Here is a 13,156-nt window from a genome sequence, read left to right on the forward strand (position 1 = left end):
GACCCGTGAAAATTCCGGACCCTCGTCACTTACGGTGACGATCCGTCACCACCAGCTGGTGCGAGCCCTGGTGCGCATGCGCACAAGACATTTTCCAGGTCCGAATTTTAAGACTTACGAACAGCTGACTGAGAGGAGGAGGGGCTGAGGTGGGACGCACACACCGCCGCGTCATCGAGCAAGGAACATGTTGCAGAGCTGACTTAGAGGAGGATTGAAGGAAGTGAATACTCATACTAAATAGTAATGATAAAAAAAAAAAAAATAAAAATAATAAGAAATACTAAACATTTTTTATCATTACTATTTAGTATGAGTATTCACTTCCTTCCCGCCTCCTCTAAGTCAGCTCTGCAACATGTTTCTTGCTCGATGACGCGGCGGTGTTGTAACATTTTCCCGCGGCGGTGTGTGCGTCCCATCTCAGCCCCTCCTCCTCTCAGTCAGCTGTTCGTAAGTCTTAAAATTTAATCGGACCTGGAAAATGTATTGTGCGCATGCGCACCAGGGCTCGCACCAGCTGTCGAACCAGCTGGTGGTGACGGAGTGTCACGGGAAATGACCGGAAGTGACAAGGGTCCGACGAAATTTTAGAACACCGGAAGGTGTTCTACTCCATCTACACTCTATCCAAACAAGTGCTTTCACCTCTACGTATACTTTAAGCCCCCATTCACATTGGAGTGATTGGTCATGCAATTTGACAGATCAAGTTGCATCCTATTGCTGGCAACGGCACCATTCAAACTGATGCAACACCGACTTAGCGGGGCTGCATCGATTTGAAAAAGTAGTACATGCACTACTTTTGGCGATTTTGGGTGCGACTTCAAATTGATATCTGTGCATGCAGCCACACATGTCTTCAAAGCGGTCCCTGAAGTTGCACTAAGATCCAGCTTTGAAATTGTACAATTGCAAAGCTGCACTCAATGTAAATGGGAGCTCAAGAGTGAATTCACTTTTGTTGAGGAAAAAAAAAAAAAAAAAAAAAACACCCACAACATTCCCCTTTGGATGAGCGGTGTACTATGCAAGGATTTTAACAAAACGTTGTAGCAGATTCCTACCTTTTGTTATTCTTAGGAAATAGCGGTTTGTGTCCATGTGCAAAATGAATGGGAGTGATTTTATAATTATTAATCAGCTTCTGCAATTGCAGGATTCTAATGAGAAAAGTGGCAGATTCTGCTTCCCTTTAGACGCGATTTCCCTTTTGGAGGATCTCACAAACAAGAAAAAAAAAATGTTGTTGCAGGGGATGCCCAAAATCAGACTTGCTTCTTAGTGCAGCCTTCTGGGAAAATCAGTGAGCCAATCACACAATAAATTATATTTGGGGGGGGGGGGGGGTCTTCTGTATAGCATCTGGATTGAGAAGTCCTCCAGGTTGCCATATTGCATTTTACAGCAAATTACAGTGCTGCAGATTGAGGAAAGGTCATCTTTAATAACATTCAATTACAATACGACTTGTGTAGCAATTGTATATGCTAGAGTCTATTTAGGATTTTCTTTTTCCCCACGAAAGTGGAGTAACCCTTTAAGTAAGACGATCAGCATGATAGGCAGAGGTTGCAGAAAAAAGTTGTCCCAGTTTTTTTTTTTTTACAAGGACCACCAATGGGTTGTTTTATTCCAGCTCTGACAATCGCTGCAGACCATGTAGATTAGTCTACAGGAATCCAGCTAATTATTTCACTGCTGTGACACCATGATGACATTTGGAAGTCCTGACCTTTTCGTATGGGGGCAATGCAGATTTCCCCAGGCCTGCAGATCTCTGGGGGAAGAGTCACCAACTGAGCTTGATTTTCATGGCTGATCCGTATTGTTTGTTTGCCATGAGGCCGGAGGTGTCTGTTTAGTGGCTAGACATGTGACTGCAGCCAAACGCATTGCTCGAGGGCACTGTCATCAGTTGGGTTATACATGCACAGTCTAATCACCACTCAAAGTCTATGCTAGCCTTTCTCAACCTTATCAATGCAGAGGAACCCTTGAAATAACTTCCCAGTCTCAGGGAATCCCTACTAAATAGGGCTATATCTACAACTTATGATACGTTAGTGTGATGGTCAGTGGGAAGATTGCTCCTTACACGTGGTCATTGGCAGGGCCGGACTGGGAATAAAATTCAGGCTAATAATTAATACCAGCCCCATAGCATTATTATACTGACCCAAAAGCAGGTCACCATTATTTTCTTGCTCATAAAAAGGGAAATCCATGTAATTTAAAGCACATTTGAAGAGTATTATAAATAGAAAAAGACAGATATGAAAAGAATTTAGTGCTATATCTATCTATCTATATCGATCACATACATACATACATACATACATACACATACATTACATACATACATACATACACATACATGGTACAGGAGATGCCAGGGGCTGCGCGGACACGGTACAGGAGATGCCAGGGGCTGCGCGGACACGGTACAGGAGATGCCAGGGGCTGCGCGGACACGGTACAGGAGATGCCAGGGGCTGCGCGGACACGGTACAGGAGATGCCAGGGGCTGCGCGGACACGGTACAGGAGATGCCAGGGGCTGCAGGCATAGTACAGGAGAGGCAGGGGCGGCGGGCATAGTACAGGAGAGGCAGGGTTGCCAGCATGGTGCAGGGGCTGTGGGCATGGTACAGGAGATGCAGTGCTGCAGGCATGGTACAGGAGAATCTCCTGTACCTTGCCCACAGCACTACATCTCCTGAGGAGAAGTCTCGCATACCTTGTGGACCAAAGGAGCCTTACATTTAAAAATGGCGCCGCCTGGCGCCAACACGTCACCGCGCATGCACCGCCTGCAAGAGAATAGCCGAACATGTACAGGCTTTCGCGAGCGGCGGCAGCGCATGTGTAGCGCGCATGTCGGGCCGGCCGTGGCCATTTTTTTTCCCAGGTGTTCGCAGCCCTGGGGCAGGGGAAACTTGTGGGCCTACCGGGAAAATTTCCGGTATCCTGGTAGGCCAGTGCGGTCCTGGTCATTGGGAAGAATTCCCCGCTTAGGCCCCTTTCACAACTGCAATGTTGCAAGACAAGTCATATCCCATTGATTTACAATGAGTACCATTCATATCTGTGAAACTTCAAAAGTAGTTCCTGCACTACTTTGGTCCAACTTTGATGCGAATTGAGGTCCACAGAGCTCAATATTACACAGGCATTGCTTCAAGTCGCATCAAAGTTGCACGGCTTTCAGGTCAAACAAATGTGAAAGGGGCCTTCTAGATAGCTAAAAAGATCAATAATGTCAGTAGGAACTTGAAGCAAAAATTTCTCATTGCTTAAAGGAACCCCTAGCAACCTCTGGAGGAACCCTGGTTGAGAAACTCTGTTTAATAGCTAGCTTAAAGCCAATGTGGGAGATTTACTAAACCTTGAGGGTGCAAAATTTGCTGCAGTTCTGGATAGAAACCAATCAGCTCCTAACGTCAGCTTGTTCAATTAGGCTTCGGCAATAAAACATGGAAGCGGATTGGTTTCTATGCAGAACTGCAGTAGATTTTACACCCTCTACTTTTAGTAAATAACCCCCATTGTGTTGCTAGATCAAAAATTAAAAAGTCACCCTGCTAAGAAATAACTGCATCATAAACTGTCTTTTTTTATTTACGTAAAATTTAGCCCCCCCCCCCCCGCTCTCTTTTTTTGTCCTTTTTTCCATCTCAGTGCTGATCTCCTACAGCCTCTTTGCAGGAGGGGCACAATAGGGACAAAGACCAAGCCCTGTCTCCCTATAAAAGGACCTTCATGGCAAGAAGACCAGTTATTTTAATTAAACAAAATCCAAAAAACGACAGACTTAAAATATTGGCGACTTTTGAAACTTTTTTTTTAATGCACAATTGCATTATAGCAAAAGGGTCTATACATTTTTTACTATATAAGAGTAAGTTGGGGCACTATATAAAAAAGGGGCCAAGCTGGGGCACTATAGCGATTTTTGGAGCATGATCGCTTATGCAACATTTATCTATCCAGCAGATCAGCAACCACTACTAGAAAAAATGGACACCCTTTGTGTCCTGTCACACAGAACTAACCTATATTACCTCTCTGTTGCTCTCTCCCAGAGCTCCCACAGTATTCAGCGCCTAGCCTCATGCATGCACCAGAGCAGAAGGCGGAGGGCCGGGTGGGGGGGGTTGGGCCAGCCGAACACCCTTCTCCTGTTTCATCCAATAGAAACGCAAGCCTTGCAAGCTGTGCCCAAACATCGGCTGCTGGCGGAGCCGGTGGGGAAAGGATCTTTCATTGCCCTCTGTCTCCTGTGGGTACCCCACCCCCTGGCAGCATACACACCTGTGTGTTCGGGTGTTTAACAGCTGGTGTTAGACTGTGTGTGAGCACCCTCGCGCCCGGCAACAATGAGTATGCGTGCTGAGGGCAGCCTCTTTACAGGGCAGCGGAGTGGCCCGGGTGGCAGTTGTAACCCTGCCCACTGGCCCAGTCCGCCCCTGGAGGACACACAAAATTGGTGGAGAAAAAAAATAAATAAATCTTGGGCGTCAATTTGCTGCCTCTCTCAACGTGCTGCCTGGGTCCAGTGGACCCAGCAGAACCCATGGTAAGGCCGGCCCTGTAGGGATAACAGTTCCCTAAACATTGGTGAGCAGCCTATTGCATTAGGGTGTGCACCCCAGAGCACAAACACGCGTGTGTGTGTGTATATATATATCAGCAGAGCAGTGGACGATGTCAGTAGAGCAGGGATTGGTGTCAGTTTTTATTTAGGTTTTTTTTTTTTAGGATCCCTGTTGGGGGGGGGGGGAGGGGGCTTTGATTAAATATCAATGGTCTAAACAGAGAGAAAAGGTCTGAGGACAGAGCTTCCCCAGTCCTTTTCTATGTAGCCTCAGCTGCACTGGACTGTAAACTAATGGGAAGTGCTCTTTGCTGAGCGGCTTCCTGTTCATTCACAATCTGAAGCATAGAAAAAACTGTTTACTATGCTTCAGTTAAGAATGAACACAGGAGCAATTGGTACAGATCAGTCACTGTGTTCATTCATTCAACCATCCTTTCTGAAACATCCCCCGCAACAGCACAGGGGGGGGGGGGGTGACCGTACTGCAGGGGAGAGACAGGCGACACCAGAAAGTAGGGGGAATTGGCACTGCACAGGATGATTAGGGTCTGCCCAGGCACACCCAGCACACCCACCTATGCCCCTAAGCCTTGAACATACAGGCATCACTTTATGAAAGACCAAAATGTGTACAGTGCACTTTTACAAGGTATTTGCAAAGCTTCAGTATGATTGTAAGACTTTATAAACTCTAGCTTTTAATGCGCATTAAGACACTAATCTCCTCTCTCATTTGAAAGACTGTAAAGCAGTTCAGTTCCAGAATGAGAATGTCCATGCTTGTTCACACCACGTCTATACTGATCTGTATTGATTAACGCAGGCTCAGCGCAATGACATAAATGTATGGCTTTCTATGTGCCCTGCTCACATCATACAGGTGCATGGCATAAAAAAGCATTTTTTGTGCAGCACACAACACATTACAATGCACAGTAGCGTGTTGCTGTTGCACATAGAGTTTAAAGTAAGTTTTTTCCCAACATTCAATAAAGTTAGAGAAAAAAAAAAAAAAACACTGTGGGACATTGTTCCAACACACCAGTGGGATTGCATTATACACAACATAACCCACACCTGCAGGCATGAACAAACCCAACACAGATCTAATGGGAGTATTACCTGGCTTCAACACTACTAGTTGAAAATAAAGACAAACTTTTTTTTTTTTTTTTTTTTTTTTTTAAGTTTTGGACAGAATGCAAAGGGATTAGAATATCGGTCAGCATTTTATTGCCGTCTGTGCCCTCCTTAGGGCTCGTTTATGCTTGTGATTGGGGGGCAGGGCTGCTGTTAGAAATCACGGAGCCCTGTACAGCCTACCTGGCAAGCCCCCCCCCCCCCCCGGAATTTAGGAAGACAATATTTTCACTAAAAATACACAAACATACCAGGAAATTTAAAGAAAAAAAAATTTCTTTTTTTCTAAATGTTACAATTATTTCAAGATTTTTTTTTTTTTTTTTTTTACACAGGACAGGGAAGCCTGCAGCGCTGTGGGGGGCATCACAGTCAAAAGGGGGCACAAGCAGGCAGGGGGGGGGGGGAAATCGGTGTCAGGAGAAGCAATTACAGGAATAATGCCCTGTGTCAGTGTCTCTCTCTGCGGCAGCTGAAAGCTGGCAGGAGGGGGAGAAACTGGCTTTCAGCTGCACAGAGCTTCCTTCTGTAATTGCCCCTCTGCCCAAACACACTAACTCCCCGTGCTGTTGGGGGACCCCCTGTATGCCTGGGCCCCCCCTACAGGAGGACTGGTGGTCCCCCCCTATCTGTGGCCCGGGGAGGGGGGGGTAAAACTCTGCGGCTGCGCAGCGTTTTTACTGCTTCTCGACCACTCCCCCTTTTGCTGCAGAGGGAGCAGATAGAGAAGTAAACATGTCACAGCCGCAGCAGGAATTATACCCACGGCGAGCCCGACTCATTCCAGTGAATGGGGGCACGCTGCATCCACCCCACAACATGCATGGCTGTGGCATATTTTTTCAGTATTTGGGGGGTTAAAACAGAATGTGAGGAGGCGATAACACGTCTCCTCACCACCTGTCTATGGCTGTATGAAGAGCAATCCAACTGCTCTTCATGCCATGTTTATATTTTGCGATTTGGGGGTCGGGAGCAGAATCTGAGACTCTGCCCCCAATTGCAAATCACAGCAGAATGTGCCAACAGCTTTTGGATGTAATTATTCTTTAATGGCCGGCCAAACAAAAAGTGATTCTCCTGTGATCGCTACAAAACATGAGTTTTAAAAAATGAGCTTTTTCACCCAGAAAGGAGCATGAGCTTCTCGTTCTACAAATATCCATAGGGCAGCCCATGAAGGGAATGTGCTGCCCTATGTGCGACAAGCAAAATGACATCAACAACGCTCAACCAAAATTGGGCACGAGAATGCTTGTTCCCACCATGCAAAATACACCTTAAAAAAAATAAAAATAAATAAGGTCTATAGTTTTACTTTAAGAATGTAGCCACTAACCCAGCACAAGTATATAGGCAGCTGACTGCACTCCCTATGTTCCCGACATGCATTATTATACAAAGTGCTGAAATCAGAGGGTCAGAAAGGTTGGCAATAGCAGCTCTTGCATTTCTCTTTTTTCTAAGAAACAGTTTATGTCAAAGAAATGACAAAAATGCAGAGGCTGCCGTTGCCGACTTCCCCCGAAAATGCTAATTACCTGGCGAAGCTAATCCTTTGCCTTGAGACACTGACCAGGGATAGGTATGCAGACTAGGAGCCAACTTCATTCATGTTGAAGGTTGGTGAATCAAAGCTATAGGATTAATGTGGCAGCCAGGCAACGAGCATTTACAAACAATGCTTTACGAGGGCAATATCTTCTGTCTTATATGGTTTTTGCTAGACCAGTGTAGATCTGTATTAATTAGCATTCTTTAGGCTTCATATTATAGAATGTACACCTGAAAAGGGACTGCGATGTCGAACCTCCATAGGTATGAATGGAGCCTCTTTGCTGCTGGTCTCCACTGCTCACTTCCTGTCCACATGCACTTCATAAAGACATGGATGAGCAAGTTTTGGGGTGGAAGAACTTGACTGGCCTCAGGGGAGGACTGTGCCAGGGGGCAATTGCCCCCTGGGCCACTCTGATGTCCTGTAAGAAGGCTGCACCGCTTCTGCCACAGACATGCCTAAAGGATTCCTAGTGGAGAAGTAAAAAGTCCTCACCACTGACCTACTAAGTGCAGGATGAAGACAAAGCCCAGGCCTCCCCACCCCAGCATGATTGGTGTAAACTTTGTCTGAGCAGAGGCCGGTTCCATGACCCACTGGAGACTCTTCTCCCCTGGCCAGCCCCAGCCGAGCTGTCCTAGCTCCCCCCAACTGCCCCCTGCTGGCCAGGTTGGGAACCCAGTTTCAGCCGGTGAATAGCGAGTACCTGGAGCAGGGCTTCAGCCTGGAATGGGGGTCAGGATGACGACGAGAGGCGGGAGAGTGGAAGGGGCGGAGTCACTGCACCATGGGCCTCTGGTTTGTACCTGCTCCCTAGGCCAAAAGTTGCCAGTCTGCCCCTGAAAGTCTGGCCTGCACAGAGTCCTGACCTCAACCCCATTGAAGACCTTTGGGATGAATTGCTGAGACTGCAAACCAGGCCTTCTCATCCAACATCAATGCCTGACCTCACAAATGCACTTCTGGAAGAATGGTCAAACATTCCCATAGACACACTCCTAAACCTTGTGGACAGCCTTCCCAGAAGGGTTGTAGCTGCAAAGGGTGGGCCAATTCAACATTGAACCCTATGGACTAAAGGCCCGTACACACGATAAGAAAATAGGAAGTAATATTTCATCTGACGAGTGATCTGCCATGGTGCTTTCGACAGCCGATTACGAATTTTCGTATAACAAAAACTGGATGTGCAGGCTATAAAATGTGTTCGCTTATGTGAACACAACATCCGATTTTCATTTAATTAGTACAGTTTTCATCTGAAAAAAAATCATAAAAGAGCAAGACTAGGCATACTCGGAAATTAAAGAATACATACAAAACAACTCAACACATGACATCACTTCTGAAGTTGAATTTTCGTATGAAAGTAACCTCTTCACTTTCCATACGAGATTAGCATGCAACAAAAATTGGATGAAAATTTGTCTGATAATCTGATCGTGTCGTGTGTACGAGGCTTAAAGAGAAAGTAAAGTCTTGGGGAAAAATATATGTTTTTGGTTTACCTGCAACGCAAATGCATAATGTGCTAGTATGCTTCGCATACTAGCACATTATGTGACACTTACCTGCAAATGAAGCCCACGTCGTCCCTGCTGGAGGCCGCATCCATCTTCGCCCATCTTCCTTTCCGGTCTGTGGACTCCGTCTCTGTGACTGGCTGTAGAGCCGAGTGACGTCACTCCCGGGCATGCACACGGGAGCCGTCTGTCACGGCACAGGCGGCCGTTCCTTCAGAGTGCATGCACCGTATAGGTGATCAGCTGCATGAAATGTATACATCTCCTAAACGGTGCAAGTTTAGGAGATATTTACAGTACCTATAGGGAAGCCTATGATAAGACTTACCTATAGATACAAACCGTACCCAGGGGCTTACAACCTCGAAGACTGGGGTGCCATTAATGCCATGCCATGCCTCGTACACACGATCAGATCAGATGAATTTTTATCCGTTTTTTGTTATATGATCTTATATGGAAAGCGAAGAGGTTACTTTCATACGAAAATTCTCCTACGACAGAATTCAACTTCAGAAGTGATGTCATGTGTTGAATTGTTTTGTATGTATTCTTTCATTTCTGAGCATGCCTAGTCTGGCTCTTACGTTTTTTTTTTGGATGAAAATTGTGCAAATTAAACAAAAACCGGATGTTGTGTTCATGTACGTTAAAAATTTTATAGTCTGCACATCCAGATTTTGTAATCTGAAAATTTGTAATTAGCTGTGGAAAGCACTATACTAACAATCCGAAAATCATCAGATCATTCATTGGATGAAATTTTACCTCCGATTTTCTTTGCGTGTGTACAGGCCTTTAAAGTTTATGTGTGTCAAAGGCAGGCGTCCCAATACTTTTGGTAATAAAATTTTTATATTATATATATATATATATATATATATATATATATATACACACACACACACACACATACATATATACACACACACACACACACACCAAAAAGGGCATATATACACACACAGTATATTATATATATATATATTTTTTTTAATTAGTGTCTTACTCCCTGCCAGTAATGTTTTTTTGAATTTGCACCAAGCCACACATATGCAGCAGTGTAAAGTCTTGGCGACTGCTGCATGCTGGGATAAATTAACTCCCATGAGCATCCGCGGGAATTATGTCACCCAATCTAGCTGATCAAAGATGCTGATCCTGTAGAAGACTAGGCAAAGATGTCAGTGGCAGTGACAAAGGAAACTGAAGCCATCCCATTGCTGTAGTAGGGCACTCAGGCAGGCAAGTCTGACAAAATGTGCAAACACGTTCTGCAATACTTATTATGGTAAATACCCTCCCCTGGGTGCCAACGCCGGAGTTTAACTCTTCTTTAAGGGCATATCCCATTCCATGTGGCTGGTTCACATCTATGTCCCGTAATTTAATGGGAAAGCGAAAGCATATGGGATCATTCACACCTACACATGTGCGTTATTACATGAGCTGCATGCACCCACAGCGGTGGGAATCCAGCATTACAAGGACCTTCCTAAAAAGGATTACCAGGTTTTATAGTAATGAAAATTGGTAGATCTGAAAATTTGGGAAATTACTTGATTTTAGTTATTAGATTTCTAGAACTTCATTTCTACAGTCAGAGAAGATGATGGCCATAAAAAGTGTTACAAGTTCTTAACTTACATGGATACATTTCAGGGAGGATTTGGATACTTTTCTTGTGAGGTTTGGAACATTTGTCATCACAAAGGGATACATAGAACAAGAATCATACAGAAGTCCTGGTGTACACAAAGCTCAGGCAACCAGGGACAAACCAAGCCCAGCTACAAACATCTGACTGTTTATCCCCCCCAGGCATGGAGCTGTCAGCTAGAACATGACAGAGCTGCAAGTCACAACCTGACCTCCTCTACTTCTCCAGTATCTCAACAGAGTCTCCTCTGACTCTGGCACAGACCCTCCACTACTGGGGGGCAGAGTCCCCCCAACAATACCAGCTTCAGCATCCCAGCAAAGTCACCTCTGACACAGACTGCACTTCTACAAAAGATCCAACATTACCAGCTTTTATCCCCTGCTTTACATTATCAAGAGTCACCACTGACCCAATCACAGACCCTCTGCTTCTGGGTGCAGAAGACCCCAGCACCTTCCACCGAGTGCCCCATCATTTTCCTCAGAGCACCCCGACACCTTCTTCCTCCCAGCACCCCAATACCTTCCACCGAGTGCCCCATCATCTTCCACCCAGAACCCCAACACCTTCCACCGAGTGCCCCACCATCCACCACCCAGAACCCTGACACCTTCCACCAAGTGCCCCATCATCCTCCACCCAGAACCCCAACACCTTCCACCGAGTGCCCCACCATGCACCACCCAGAACCCTGACACCTTCCACCAAGTGCCCCATCATCCTCCACCCAGAACCCCAACACCTTCCACCGAGTGCCCCACCATCCACCACCCAGAACCCTGACACCTTCCACCAAGTGCCCCATCATCCTCCACCCAGAACCCCAATACCTTCCACCGAGTGCCCCACCATCCACCACCCAGAACCCTGACACCTTCCACCGAGTGCCCCACCATCCACCACCCAGAACCCACCCACCCAGAAACCCGCCACCTTCCACCAAGTGCCCCATCATCCTCCACCCAGAACCCTGACACCTTCCACCGAGTGCCCCACCATCCACCACCCAGAACCCACCCACCCAGAAACCTGCCACCTTCCACCAAGTGCCCCATCATCCTCCACCCAGAACACTGACACCTTCCACTGAGTGCCCCATCATCCTCCACCCAGAACCCCAACACCTTCCACCGAGTGCCCCATCATCTTCCACCCAGAACCCCAACACCTTCCACCGAGTGCCCCACCATCCACCACCCAGAACCCACCCACCCAGAAACCCGCCACCTTCCACCAAGTGCCCCATCATCCTCCACCCAGAACACTGACACCTTCCACTGAATGCCCCACCATCCTCCATCCAGAACCCTGACACCTTCCACCAAGTGCCCCATCATCCTCCACCCAGGAAACTGACACCTTCCACCAAGTGCCCCATCATCCTCCACCCAGAACCCCAACACCTTCCACCGAGTGCCCCATCATCTTCCACCCAGAACCCCAACACCTTCCACCGAGTGCCCCACCATCCACCACCCAGAACCCACCCACAAACCTGCCACCTTCCACCAAGTGCCCCATCATCCTCCACCCAGAACACTGACACCTTCCACTGAATGCCCCACCATCCTCCATCCAGAACCCTGACACCTTCCACCAAGTGCCCCATCATCCTCCACCCAGAAACCCGCCACCTTCCACCAAGTTCCCCATCATCCTCCACCCAGAACACTGACACCTTCCACCGAGTGCCCTACCATCCTCCACCCAGAACCCCAACACCTTCCACCGAGTGCCCCATCATCTTCCACCCAGAACCCCAACACCTTCCACCGAGTGCCCCACCATCCACCACCCAGAACCCACCCACCCAGAAACCCGCCACCTTCCACCAAGTGCCCCATCATCCTCCACCCAGAACACTGACACCTTCCACTGAGTGCCCCACCATCCTCCATCCAGAACCCTGACACCTTCCACTGAGTGCCCCACCATCCTCCATCCAAAACCCTGACACCTTCCACCGAGTGCCCCACCATCCTCCATCCAAAACCCTGACACCTTCCACCAAGTGCCCCATCATCCTCCACCCAGAAAACTGACACCTTCCACCAAGTGCCCCATCATCCTCCACCCAGAACCTTGACACCTTCCACCAAGTGCCCCATCATCCTCCACCCAGAACCCTGACACCTTCCACCAAGTGCCCCATCATCCTCCACCCAGAACCCTGACACCTTCCACTGAGTGCCCCATCATCCTCCACCTAGAACCCTGACACCTTCCACCAAGTGCCCCATCATCCTCCACCCAGAAAACTGACACCTTCCACCAAGTGCCCCATCATCCTCCACCCAGAAAACTGACACCTTCCACCAAGTGCCCCATCATCCTCCACCCAGAAAACTGACACCTTCCACCAAGTGCCCCATCATCCTCCACCCAGAACCCTGACACCTTCCACCAAGTGCCCCATCATCCTCCACCCAGAAAACTGACACATTCCACCAAGTGCCCCATCATCCTCCACCCAGAAACCCGCCACCTTCCACCAAGTGCCTCATCATCCTCCACCCAGAACACTGACACCTTCCACTGAGTGCCCCACCATCCTCCACCCAGAACCCTGACACCTTCCACCAAGTGCCCCTTCATCCTCCATCCAGAACCCTGACACCTTCCACCAAGTGCCCCATCATCTTCCACCGAGTGCCCCATCATCTTCCACCG

General features: G+C 47.6%; 1 protein-coding gene across 3 annotated transcripts in view; it reads right to left on the minus strand.

The window, feature by feature from the left end:
* Positions 1-13,156, minus strand: part of NIN (ninein) — a gene marked incomplete at its 3' end in the record, with an annotated part of 222,156 nt that overhangs the window by 208,019 nt on the left and 981 nt on the right. The window lies entirely within an intron of this gene.

Source organism: Pelophylax lessonae (assembly GCF_965119305.1).
Source record: "Pelophylax lessonae genome assembly, chromosome: 13".
Lineage (NCBI taxonomy): Eukaryota > Metazoa > Chordata > Amphibia > Anura > Ranidae > Pelophylax > Pelophylax lessonae.